Genomic DNA, 14,913 nt, shown 5'->3' with positions numbered 1-14,913 from the left:
GACATTTAAAAGAACATGAGGAATAACTAAATTTGAAAAAAACTTACTAAATACTTGAGGCAGACTTTATATTTGCAGGAAGGTTTACTGGATAAATTGTTATTCCACAGAGAGAGTGAGTAATGGGAAGATATTATAGAGGTATTTCATGAAGATATGAATTCTAAAAAATGTTAGCTTGTATATTTTTCCTAAAACAACCCTAAGCCCTCAACCTTTCCCTACTTGAGCTTCTAATTTTATTAACTTAAATAAAATACATACATTCATTCACTTTTAACAGGGTATACGTACAGTAATAAAATTAATGTGATTTTCTCTAAGACTACATTGTAAAATACTGACCATAAAAGGCAGATATCTTAGCAGAAAAAAAAGATTCAACTTGAAATGATGATCAAAAAAAAGCAAATGTCTGGAAGACTATATGTTCACCTAAAATTATTTGACCACACACACACACACACACACACACACACACACACAAAGATACTATAACTATGGTGGCAAAAACTTGCCAATGTCAAGATCTATAATTGTCACTGCCAAATATTTGACATGATATGCTTAAACAGGATTAACTACTCACTCATTTGTATTTAATTTTATTACTCTGTGAGAAAAAAAAATGTGCAGAATTATACATCTATTCATATTAGTTATACATGCATTCATGATAGGTAGAGCATTTTTAGGTCAGTTGATACATTTAGAAATACATTTTCAGGTGATCTGGGATGAAGTTTTCTGGCCCAATTTTGTCTTCTCCTCCCACCCAGCTGGTGTATGACTTTTAGATCTTGGTCATGCTTCCAAACTGAGCAAACAGTTCCTTTCCACAGTCAGAGCAAAGGAAAATAAAAGCTTTTGAATACCCAGGTGCTGCTGAATGCAGAACCCCTTGTTGCCATGCTTACTGGTGAATACAGGGGAGTTACAAACAACCCTGGCCAAATACCATAGGCATCTCCAAGCTCTGAAAATGACATTGTTTCCTAATCAGATAAGTAACATTGCAAAACACCATCATCCATATGGACACACAGAGGAAAACTGGATTGAATGGCTTTTAAGGAGATACAGCAAGCTCTGCTTTGAAAATAACTGCCTAGAGCCAGTAGAAACAAGTAGCAAATCTCTGGCTAATGTATACCTTTCTACTATCTGTCTAACAACATGCTATATTTATATAAATAATTTAGCCTCAAAATAATTAGGTCCTAAAGTAGCTAAATTCACTTATAATAACCATGACACTCATGTGCCAGTTACTGTACTAAATGCTAAGTATTTATTATTTATCTTTTATATGAGAACATTGAGCTGGTATCCCAAATTATTTAACACATTTTTGGGGGATTAAACTTTTATTAGCTTTATTTAATGAAAAGAACACTACTGTGAGACAACTTCTAAGTCTGAATCTTGTTCAACTCCATACAATTAATACTACCCCCACCATTTTTGTAAGCAAATATTTATTGAACACATACTATTCTAAAGGCATTGTTCTAAATCCCTTACTCATTTAATGTTCACAATACAATCATGAGATATTATTATCTCTATTTTACTGATTAGAAAACTGGAGGGCAAAGAGCTTTGTTGTGTGTTTTTATGTGTGTGTGCCTTTTGTGTGTTTTTTTGTTTTTTGTTTGTTTGTTTGTTTGTTTTCCAGCTGTTATACAGACTTAAACTCTGGCATTTGATTGTCCTTAATCACTTTAATATATTGACTCTGTTAAAATATTGGAATAGCTCACTTATTAGATTATTTATTACAAAAATTGTTGCAAGTTTTTAATAAAATAATGTTAGTGAAAGGAGTTCTGTATCCTGAAAAAAAGTCTGCAAATGGTGATTTATTCATCCATCGATTCATCCATCCATCCATTTACTTATTCTTTGTTCTACTAAAGAATGAAAACCTCTAAGTCAGTAAAATGCTATTTTACCAAATCTCTGTATTTTTTTCAGATGCTAGATTAACTTCTCACTTCCCGTCTAGCAACTAAGGTGAATAATAGTTTGCAACCTATTCATTTAAAAAATATACCTTGCTAATCCAAATGTAGTTTTACATTTGCCAGCCTTTTTTGGATCATTTTTAGGTATGCTTCAGACATAAGTAATTGAACTATTAAAATATATACCAATAAGATGCTCACTTTAAATTGTGTTTTAACATCACCTGCCTCAGTTTCTCCCAATTTCCCAATAAAGATTGAGAAAAAAACTTTTTTCATTAATGTAAATGAAAAAAATAATAACAATTAAAATAATTGTTAAAAAATAATGACAATTTAAGAAATAAACTGTATGTAATACCCTATATAATTTAGTGAGTCTACTCTAGGAATGCACAGGTGGTTTAATATCAGGAAGTATATCAGTACAGTTAATATTTTTTTTAAAGTAACAGTCAGTGGACTCCAAAAATCTACTAAAAAGAAGTATTGAAATATTTTTGCTTAATGACAGACAATGCAATACCATTTATAATGATATTGGATAAATAAAGCAACAATGTAAGAAAATAGTCTTACAGTAGAAGTATACCACTAATACACATCACATTTTAAAGAGTAATCATATGGGAACTCACAAAATAAAATTAAGTGAAAGTAACATGAGAAAGGATATATTACAGGATTTAATTTTCAAAAATTAAAAAAAAATATTTGTTGAATAAATATTTTTCAGGCTATTTTAAAAAGCTGCAAGTCAAAAAGAAAGACATTAAAATGCTCATTGGAAAAATGGAGGAAAGACATAAAAGAAACAGTAAAATTAACTAATAAACATTAAAATATACCTTTTAAAATCACATATACAACAGATATAACCTTTATATATAACACTAAAAAAACTTTAACACCTTAATGTCAACAGTGGCATCTCTAAGTATTGCAGTTCTTATAATCTTTTTTATTTTCTTTGATTTATTTTCACTATTTTCTCATATGATTATAAGCATCTATTAATATTATAGTATTTTAAAAGAAACAGTTACTTTGACTAAAATAAAACAATTCAACCTAACTGGAACAATAAGGATATTTATTATACATAATAATAAGTTCAGAAATAGGTAAGGTTCTCAGGCTGGTAGATTCAGTAACTCAAGTACCCAGGTTTTACAAATTTCTGTTATCCTTTATTTGTCAGCCTTCCCTTGATTTGGGCCCTCATGGTCCCAAAATTGTTGCCACAATAAGTGAATCACTGTCTTTTGTTCACATCTTGTGAAAAACAGAGAAATTTCTTCCCCAATCATGGACTATAATTGGGTAAACTTAGTTCACATGCCCACTTCTGGATGAATAATATTTCACCAGGGCAATGCCATACATTTATTGGCTTAGATAAATCAAGTTCTGGTGGCTAAATCAGCTTACCCTAAGTCACATCGGGGAGAAGCAGACACAAGAACAAACTTGAAGTGCTACAACAGAAAAGGAAGAGGTGAGACATAGATACGAGAAAAGCAACTAAGACGGCCTGTATGACCCTTTATTGGCACTCATTAGAATGCTTTGGTATTTTGTTTTTTGAAGAAACATAGAAGCAAACAAAACATGGTAAAATGTGTCTAATCAAGCATAGTAATAATGCCTTGTGCACATTTTTACTTTTCATAATTTATGTATTAAGAGACTACACATAAATTTTATTCCAGTCCAAATGATAAATATCAACTTTATGTCTGCCCTAGATTGACAGACTCATTCTGGGTAAGCAATAAAAATTTACATTTTAAAGTATACAGAGCTGCTCTGTATGCTACACATTTGATTCAGCCCAGACATCTATGAAGATCTAAAAAAAATAATAAAGTGGAATGTTAAAATGAGCATCCATTTGGTACAACAACATGGTGCAAATAACCTAATTAAATGCACCCAACCTACTTTCACAGCTGTATATGATAAAACGGATGCTTCTGCACAGATTATAAGCTTGTGTCCACTTGTCTCTAATGCACAAAGGACAGATTTCCTGACTTTACAAAATTAATACAATGGACGAGTGGCAGTATTTACAGTGCATTCACAGTCAGCTGCACATTAAAACCTTAGGAATTAGGCATTCTGAGGACAACCAGAAATCCAGGCCAGGTACTTCAGTAGTTTAGTGTGTTACAGAGTTAAGAATTTCCTTTATATTTAAAGACATCAATTCATAGTCATATAAATTGGGCTGAAAGATATGCATAGAAATAGTTCTCTCTTTTTTTTACAAAATTTGTGTAGTTGCTTGTGTGGGTGGCTTGATTAATTATTTGCACAGTGTAATAGCTCTAAATTCTTCCTCTCACTGAGAAATTTGTTGATATAAGGGGTTGCCACATTTTCCTCTGGTGTATTTGGGTCAAATGAAGGAGCATTGTTGTCAAAGACAATTTCGAGATTCTAGCAAGATCAACACATCTTGGATTTTCTTATACTTTATGCAAACAGAAAAAAATGAATGTTAGTTTTTACCCTCTCCTCTGGAGTTTCCCCATGCAAACTCAGATTCCTAAGAGATATCTCAAGGAAACTGATACAGGACATCCCTGGATTTGGATATGTTCTCAGAGCATCTTACCCTCTCTTGGTCTTTGAAGTCACACATATGACTTCAATCTTTTACTTCAAGCTTTAACATTAAGCAGGGGGCGGGGGGGTCAGAAATGCACAAATCTGCGAGGGCATCTAGTTCAAAGGAATTGTACTTCTTCAGGGATCATTGAGGAGTGGTGCTTATTTGCACGATCGAATCAGATCACTGGGCAGTGAGCCAGTGTCCACAGTGCCTCTTCTTAAAGTTACATGAAGGGATTCTCTCAACTTAGTGTTGAGGAATGGAAAAAAAAATACTTAAGAAGAATTGATTGCTTATTATGGGATGAACTGGTTTTCATCATATGTCACAATGGCTTAAATATGTACTATAGATATCCACAGGCTCCACATGATTTTAATAAATCTAGACAAAGAGAAGAATAAATAGATCCTGTCAAGTTCTAGGAAATCATTGGTATATATTAATAAACATTTTCATAAATATTCTAGTGAGTGGGGTTAATATAGTATGCAACATATCTTTAGACAAAATATTATTTTTAGTGAACTAAATATTTCTCTGAATTTTTCTGGAAGAGGCTAGCATTTTGCCTTTTTCTTCTCCCTCATTGGACCCTAAAATCAAATGTGATAACACTAACATGCTGTCATCATCCTAGGGACAGAAAGACACGCTCTAACAAGGCTTCTTTTGTACAAGAAAGTAGTAAACTCCTATTTTGTTTATTTTACTGCCATTTAAAAAAATGCAACCACACCTAAACCAACAACTATAATAGAAACCGGGAGAGATAAGGGGAGGTAGGGGTTCCTGCCTGAGGCACAGATGAGATGTTTTCTCTGTATTGCTGTCTTGGAGAGCAGAACAAACTGACCATACCTGCTCTCAGGAATTCACCATAGAGATGAGAAATATGCTGAGCACAAATATTGCTTCTTGTCTTGATATCTCTAATATTATCTTGAAGGTGCAATAACTTGGATTGACTTGGGTTCTTTTTGCATAATAAGCTAGAGCCTGATCTCACATGTCGGGCTTATCATTATGTACTATGTCCCACACGTTCAAAAAATGTCAACAAATACTTTCAAATTGGATTTTATGTAGTAAAATAGGAGCATATAAAAATAGGAGCATATAAGGAAAATTTCACATATTCAAAGAATTTGACAAATGGTAGTGACAAATTAAACTTTCAAAAAATATTAGTAAATGGAAAGCACATTTAAAAACAATGAAAATAATCTTTCAACCACTTATACAATATGATTTATTTTAGGGAAGGAATCTTAATAAGCAAACAACAAAATGAAGTAATTCTTAGGATTATTTTTTTTAATTTGCTTTTTGGAACAGATGTTTCTTAAATATTTAAGAGCCAGAATTACTAGATTATACTTTCAGTGTGTGAAATATTTTACATCATCTTCAGAGTAATTCCTTAACTGAAATAATATGCATAACGTTAGCAACTACCAAAGATATTTTTTTGCTTTCTGTTTTGCCTTCATTCCATAATGTGTGTGTGTATATATATATACACACACACACACATATATATATATATATTATACATATACAAATAGTGCAAAATCTTCTGCAATAAAAAATAAAAAGTAACCATATATTTATAAATTCAAAACAAGCATGGAAGATTTCACAATCCATTGATGTGAAAAGGTACAAAGTCCAAAGGCACTGATAAAACCAGAAGAGAAATTTAATAAATTGCCAATTCAGTTTGCCTTCCTTAAGGTTTATAAATTTATTTCTGAATATCTGCAAAGAGAAAGTGCAAAAGAGTTTTCAAGGACATCTTACAATCCTTTTCCAAATGCCATTTCCTTCTGTCCTAGAGTAAAGCTTTAATTTAGAATTAGCACAGCCTCCTTGCTTAGATTTAGTTTGGATACCTTCCCTCTTTACGGAGCTGACCTTTTATACAAATAGTTAAGGGTCCTATATAAAAAGCAGTTGGCAGAGGGAATTCCTCCCCCTAGTGTGTTGAGCACAAGGGTCTATCAATGTCAAATGTAATTGCTTTCAGTGTTTTCCACAATTGATAGAGTTGAAGCCAACAAGTCCATAACATATCTCATCATTATAGCTTTCTCACTGTGGGGTTGATTGGTGCACCTGCCCGTGTCTGACCAAGGACCATTCAGATTTATTTTGTCTCTCTGCTGCTTTTATAGAGTATGGCTGCCTCCTACTCCAAACATGGGTTCAACTATCATTTATATGAAACCTTGATTCATTACAAAATTCATACAACAATATGACAAAAAATTTTATTGGAGTGACATTGGTTAATAAAAACCATAGGTTTCAAGTATACAACTCAATAAACAACATCTGCATACTGCATTGAACACTCATTGCCCAAATTAAAGTATCTTTCCATCCCCATTTATGCCCCCTCTGCCATAGATATAGATTTGGAAAAATGATATGGGGAGGAGAGAGAGGGAGAGAGAGAGAGAGAGAGGACATATATATATATTGCTTAATCTCTATTCCAACATGACAAAACTTAAACATAATACAGACAAAAAATCCAAATCTTTTCTGTATAAAAACCATAGACAAACTATAACATAAACTAACCATACCTAATAAGCCAGAGATCAACTTAGATGAAAAAACACAGCATGGAGAGGTGGTTAAGGAGCACAGAATGACAGCTCTGATGACTGTAGAATCCAAGTGTCATCAAACTGCAGCCTTAGAAGTTCATGAAGATAAATTTATTTAATATCAAATAAAAATGAAAATCACTAAGCTCATTCTGTGTTCTTGGTGCTAAGCTAGATCAGATCTGTGATCCCTTTGAAAGGGAACGATATTAAGAGGTATGCACTGATATGGTTAATAGGCATAGCTGAAGAGGTCATTTTTCTTAACAGAGGAATGATTGCTTTTTAGGACATGATCTAACAATGTTCAGGTAGGTCATAGTACAGTAAGTGTAAGCACACACATGTGTGCATGTGTCTGTGGTGCATGTAGTTATAGAAAACTACAACATTAGTATTATCTCTTAAGACCTGGCAGCAGGTAATTAATCATTTTCATAAACTTTATTTTAGAATCCAATATCTGAGGATATAGGACTTTTACTGTAAATGTGAATTCTAAAAATATAGCATCTTAACAAGTAACCTAAAATCATTTTTAGCATAAAACTTAAGATTGTAAAGAAAAACACAGGATGAACTTATGTTTTACAATTTTTTTCTCCCTTTTTTTGGCTTGTAATCTTGATTTTTAGCATCAACAATTAATCAACGTAACTTAACGTGGTCAATTGGCTTTTCATCCCAAAGGCCATTATATAGGATGGCAGTATGTTTCCTCTTGCAGACTGTGCCAGACTCGCTGTGGAGCAGATGGAAAGTCAACTGGATTCAGGTTGGTAGTCTAGATAATTCCATATTAAGTGACATCTTCCAGCAGGAAGTCAATTTCATTGGACACTTCTGTGTCACCTTAACACAAGGCTATCTGAAGCTTTCCGTCAGACCTGTTGCCATTGACACATGAAACTAGGGAATCTTGGGCAGTCTTTGGGATATTTAAAAGTGTATTCCTGGAAACTTATTATAAAAAAAAAACCCTGCTCCCAGTTGATTTTTTTCCCTTTAACTGTTCAAACAGAGGTGGGAGTATGGTTCTAGACCATCTTCTGAAAGAACTATTATAGATTAGAATGCATCTGCTCCATATCATCAAATACACAATTCACAACTTTTTTTCTGGCTGAAAAAACAATAGTGATACTATTTTCCCTTTATCCCCTGCAATAAAGTTGCCTAGAATAATGGAAGATAAAAAATTTTACAGTAAAATAGTAAAAATATGAATAACATAAAATCTCTTCATCAGTATTACATGTTTACCAAATGTGAACATATCTGAGACCTAAGTCAGTCTAAATACAGGTTGAATTTGGAACAAATTTGTACATTCTTAGCATGAGGTTGGAACAGAAATAATTTTCGCTTCTACTTCCCTGGAGCTCTGACTTTTATTTGACTTTAGCTCAGCACTTCCATGTTTATACCAGAACATGAACCCTCTCTGGTGCTCAGTGCCTCTGAATTGAAATAATGTCTCAGCCAACAAGCCGCTTCCAGAAGGGATCATGTAACTGGCATAGCCATGGCAGAAACAACACCCTCCCCTGCCAAATCCCCGCTTCAACTGCCCTGGGTAGCTTTATTGTTGTTCGTGTTTATGGACATGCATTTACTTGTCTAGAGATGATAATACCATAAAAGCATGTCTCTGCCTCAGAAACAAAAGCTAAAGCTTTAGAATGTGGTGCCTTTGATGGGAAAAATTGTAGCTGGGCAATTTACATCCTAGAGTAACAGTACCCACATTTTTGCAGATTGTAATCAGTTTTTAAACGGTCTCTATTTTTATCACTTGAAAGAAATACACAAATTGCCTTTCAATAGCGTCTTTAAGTTACATTAGTGCCAACTCTCTTATTATTTTTTAATAGAATGAGTAAAACTTTCCCTGCTTTCTGTGCTTAATTTTTTATACCATGAAGAAATTATTGTGAATAGAAGCTTTTTTTTCCAGTCTAGTATGCCTGAGTTCACATCATAAATCATCAAGAGAAAGACTAAGAGAAAGAGAAGAGCAAAGCACTTTTAGAGAGAGAACAAAGAACTTTTAGAGATAGAAGCATAAAGCATTTTTCACTGGCAACTTTGTCTTTGGGTTCAGCTTTATAATCCATCTTACATACATGTTCCACGAGTCTATGGTTTGTAGCATTCCACTAAAATGTATCTGTCGTCAGGCATAGGTTATAGAAACCATGCCCTGCTGAAAGAAAGGTGGTCATTTTGATTTATGAGTTTCCTGACACACTTCCAACTTATCCTCTACCCCCAATCAAGGCTCAAACTAGATTTATTTCTCTACTTCTTTTCTTGGCCAAGAGGTTAAGGAAACCATTCAAGATAGACAGATGCAGACACTGTATTAGGCACTCTGTCTATGTGGTCTTATTTCATTCTCACAAAATTATTTGAAATAGGCATTCTTAACTCAGTTTTATGGTTCAGGGAACAGAAGCCAAGAGAGTTTAGGTAACTCTGGAAGTTGAATCATTCCTCTATTTCTTAACCATTTAAAATGTGGAGAACTATGTTACCATTGTTATTAGATTCCTCTCTTTTCCTAATGTGTTAGAGACATAGTGCTCTGTCTCTAACCTCATTTTCCTCATAAGCTCTGTGATCTTCACTGTGTGTGTTGAGATTTTATCTAAACTACTCCAATGATATTGCTGCCTTGGCATTTATTTTGTGTTGCCTGCAGGGGGCTATGACCTGACATGAGCCCCTCATAAAAGTCAATGCCCTAGAAAACAGCCTTACAGAGTCACAAGTAAATGTAAGTTCCTGACATGACACCAACCTCCTTTGTGATAAAAACTCTCCTCCTCGTCTCCCAGGGCCTTTCCCTTGTATGCCTTTAGATAAGACTACCCATCGAAGCTTACTAAAATTCCACTCTTTTTGGTTTGAATTGACCAACCTGGCCTTAGCCCTGAAACCCTAAAGCACTCCACCTGTGGATCCTAATAAAGACATGCACTCTAGAGGTCCTGCTGTGCTCTCTTCTTGCACCCTGAATTGACTTACCCAAATGGCCCCTCAAGATGTAGTGTGAAAACTCTTCCAGTGCTGCTGGGGCTGACCAATGGACCCTGAGCGACAGATGAATGATTACTCTGACACAGGTTCGCTGTGAAAGAGAGGGCTAAGGGAATGCCTGGTTAAAAGAACCAGACAGCCTTGATTGCCTACCTTGTTAGGCTTTTATTGTAACAGCAGTTTGAGATAAAGTTTATCTTTTAGATACCATCAGCAGGGTAAGTAATCTTGGGAGGACACATGTGTTTGTACTGTCCTTTAAACAAGGACACCCAAAGATTAAGCATAAGGATTCCAGTAAACACCTGGGAATCTGCACATGCACAGACTTGTTTAGAAAGATCAAGGAATAATTAGGGGCACCTCCTTCGGCACTCCCCTAAGTTGGAATTCTGAGAAACAGGGAAGGCCGCCTTCAGCCCACTTCCCTTATCTCGGAATGTCCTCCTTACAAACTTTCCAACCAAGTCTCATGTGCTCCCCAACACAGTGCCCATTAATAATAAACTCAAATTTTAATTACTTTGTGGTCTTTTATTGAATCACTAGAGTCTTGGTGCACGAATTCGTGCAGTAGTGGTGTCCCTCGGCTTGGCCTGCGGGGTCAGCTGAAACCAGCTCTCCAACATCCCGCGAGGGGTCCCAGATTGCGAGATGGTGCAGGCCAAGCCAAGGGACCCCACCAGTGCACAGTTGGGGCCAAAGATGGACACAGGAGGATGGCCAACCAGGAAAGGACCATGGGAGGACTCCAGGGCATGTCCGGTCTGTCTCGTTCAGTACCAATCACCTGGACCCCAGCAGCAAGCTAACCTACTGGTCAGAGCATCTGCCTCTGGTGGTCAGTGCATGTTATAATGACTGGCTGACCGGCCAAATGTCTACCCCCTGGTGGTCATTGCTCATCATAGCGAATGGTTGAGTGGCCTTAGCATATCATTAGCATATTACGCTTTGATTGGTTGAACGGCCAACTGAATGACCAGACACTTAGCATATTAGGCTTTTATTATATAGGATGGCTCCCTGTTCAATACCACAAGAGTGTGCTTAACAAATGTTATTTAACAAATTCACAACAGCATGAATTGTGTAGTTATTTTTAGGAACCCATGTATCTCTCATTATATTAGCACTTACTGTACTTGAAATACCCAGGTTAGACTTTGATAAGCAAGCATTAAAAAATTATACCTGGAAAGAATATAATTCATTCAGTGGCAAACCAAAGTGAGGCAGCAAGAACAGTCCCGCTGAGTACAGACAAAGAGGGATGCACATTGGTCTGCTTTTTCTTGTCACTGTGTCCAAGCACTCTAAACAATGTTGATGGTAAACTAATCCTTCATGGAAAAGATGTTCTTAAATGGTCTAAATTTTGAACAATTGTTGCAGTTACTGTTGAGTTGCGTAAATGCGTACAAAATAACGTACAAGTAAGTTTAACATTAGCACATTTTTGTTGCTTATCCTTTAATATTTTCTACATTGAAGTTATTCCAGGCAAGTTCCAGTCACACAAGTGGCCTTGAACAGGTGAGCTCCACTATATACAAATTCATTTCAAGTGTAAATTCATAGCAGTTCAGAATGTTTCAAGCTTATTTCTGGGGCTGTTCATTTCTCTCATGCCTATAGAAAAGCCCTGTGTTTAATAAATTAAATTAGAAAAAAACATATTTTTGTATTTAATTGTTTAGTTAGAAATAAATGAGTAGAGCACAATGACTATAGAGACAAAAACAACAACTTGAGTTCCTTCATTTCTGTCCATTCATGTGAGCATTTGGAGTTTTTATTTGTGTTTAAATGTGAAACGGTGAAACAAAGGGGAAGTTATCAGATAGAATATTTAGATTTAACCCCGGAATCTGTGAATATGTTACCTTCTTCAACTGAAAGGACTTTGCAGGTGTGATTAAGTTAAAGATCCTGCGATGGGGAGATTATCATGGATTATTAGCTTAGGGTCATGTAATCAAAAGGATCCTCATAAGTGCAAAGGGAGGGAAGAGGGAAATGGGACTCGGGAAGCAGAGGTTAGAGTGAGGTGATTGGGGCTTTGGAGAGGAAGGAGGACAGCCTCTAGGAACAGGAGAAGGCAGGGCATTCTGCTCCGGAGTCTCCTGAAGGAACATGGCCTTGCCAACAGCTCAATTTCAGTCCCATGTGACCCAGTTCATACCTCTAACGCCCCAAACTGTAAGATGATAAATGCTGTATTAAGTCACTAAGTCTGTGGTAAATTGTTACAGCAGCTACAGGAAACTAATACGATTGGTTAAGTGCAATTTTAGTTCACAGGAAATATTTGAATAAAATTTATCTTTAAGATGGAAAGTAATTCTATTTTAAAAGCATTAATTGTCTTATTAATAAGTAACAAGTCAAAAAAAACAATGATTATTCTTAAATATTACATAATTTTACTCAAAATAATTTTGTCACAGAGAAGAGAGGAATATTAACAACAACAAAAGCGTCAAGTATGCTAGATACCACAGAGCTGGTGCTCAAGTTCAAGAATTCTGTTGGCTCTTCCCCATTCTATCACATTTACATGCTATCAGCTTTGATTTATTAATTTTCAATTTCTACTGCCTCTATATAATCTTCTCCACTTATAACCATAACTGACTGGTTAAACACAGTTTTTAAAAAATTGGTATCAATATACTTACACTACAGAAGGAAAAGGGAAAAGGATAAATCATTTCCATAACATGAACAATCATTATTATTTATTTGAGGGCAGAGATCATGCCTTATTCATTCTTCCTCCCAGCATCTAACACAGTTTCTGGCATATAATAGAATAATCAATAAAGTTTGATTAATAAATGAATAATAAAAAGAGGTCTATATTTTGAATGTCCCTATTCCACAGATATCTCCTATATAACTATTGGGTGCCTTTTATTATTCTGCTTCAAAGCTATATGTTTACCAAAATTTTCCTAGATACCCTTCCACCCAAAACAAAGTTTTTACTTCCCTAAATTCTCATAGGCTGTTTGCACCACCCCCATAAAGCTCTGTTGACGGCCTGCCACACTTTAAATTTAATGATATATGATTTTATTTCCTCCACTAGATTATAAACACTTTGTGGTTAAGGGCATGCAGTTTATTCATACCTGTGGTTACCATAGAACCTACAGAATAATTTTCATATGTCACCTGATAAACAAATCATTGTTCAATTTAAGTTGAAAGTGTCATCTTATCATTACCTATTTCATTTCCATCAATTCATATTTTCAAAGGTATAAGAATGTCAAATATTTTTACATATTCTTTAAAACCCATACATGTAAGAGCATGCCTTTACCTTATTACCTTTACTTATTTTACACTGTAATGCATCAAATGAAGAAATTTCCTCCAGGGAACTGATTCTCTGAGATTTCAATAGATGTTACATGCACTTGTTCATGGCCCTGGGGATAAATGCATTATTTTTTCTTTCCTTATCAAAACTGAACAGTTTAAATGCGTCTCTTTGATGTAATGGGTTTTCAATACAATTTCAAAACATCTTCCTTCCTGCCTTTTCCCCTTCTCAATCCTGCCCTCCCCCTGCCCGCATTATATTACTGCATGTCACATCCTTATTTTCTCCATCTGAGTGGACTATTGAGATTTATGGTAATGACTTTAATAAACAATTTGATGTGAAGCTGCCTTTATCATTTAAGCGTGTATCTCCCACGGTCTTTCCTGGAAACTGAAATAACCTGGGCATCACCCTTTATTTCTCTGTACACAAAGGAGCAGACAGAATTTCAAGCTGTCTGCATTTCCCCTGCTTTAAGACACCCCACGCTCAAAGCCAGTGGCGCTGGTACCTGCTTCTGACGCTAACATGGTTACTCCAGAGGGCCCCAGGGAACAGCAGTGTTTCCAGAGTCTGAGGTGTAAACATCAACAGAACAACTGTCAAAAGAATAGCGTCTGGTGGGCCCTCTAGCATCCCAATTATAAGTAATCCACCCTGTGGTATCTCAGATAAACCAGTCCAAGATGTGTTGCAACACAAAGTGCTGAATTTTTAGCGTACAGTAAAGGAGCTTTTAAAGCAAACCTGGAAAGAAAATTCGAGAAGAGTGAATTTGTCTGGGGGACACGGAGAAGACAAGTCTTCTCTCAGATGAGGCTACTTTTTAAAGAAGAAAAAAACAGTCTCAATGAAATGCAGAAAACATGTCATCCGCAGATAGAAAACTGACACATCTATCTTGTCACAAAGTTTGTTTTAAATATACACAGTGGCTAAGGGTATGTCCATAGGCTAAGGATTCCAATATTCTAGATGACCTCTGTAGCTCTTTTTTTTCCTAACAAACATATGAAATATAGACATTTTGAGACTTGAATTGTTTATAAAGGAAACATCTCCATCTCTCTTGCCAGTAACTGGACGGGGAATGGAAGTAGTAACTCTTAGAGATAATGAAAGAGTGCATGCTTTTAAAATGTAGACTATGGTTTGCTGAAGCTCGCTCATACTGATTTGTGAGGATTAAGGACATTCTACAAATATTTAGAAATTCTGTTAAACTGTTGGTATCTTAGAATTGTCCACAGTGGAGGTATTTACACCATAGAAATGATTTATGCATGATTATTTAGTACATGTCAATTTATGGAACACTATTTAGCCTAA

The sequence above is a fragment of the Myotis nattereri genome, assembly GCF_964212035.1.
Source record: "Myotis nattereri genome assembly, chromosome: 1".
Taxonomy (NCBI): Eukaryota; Metazoa; Chordata; class Mammalia; order Chiroptera; family Vespertilionidae; genus Myotis; species Myotis nattereri.
Note: the sequence above shows the minus strand (reverse complement) of the source record.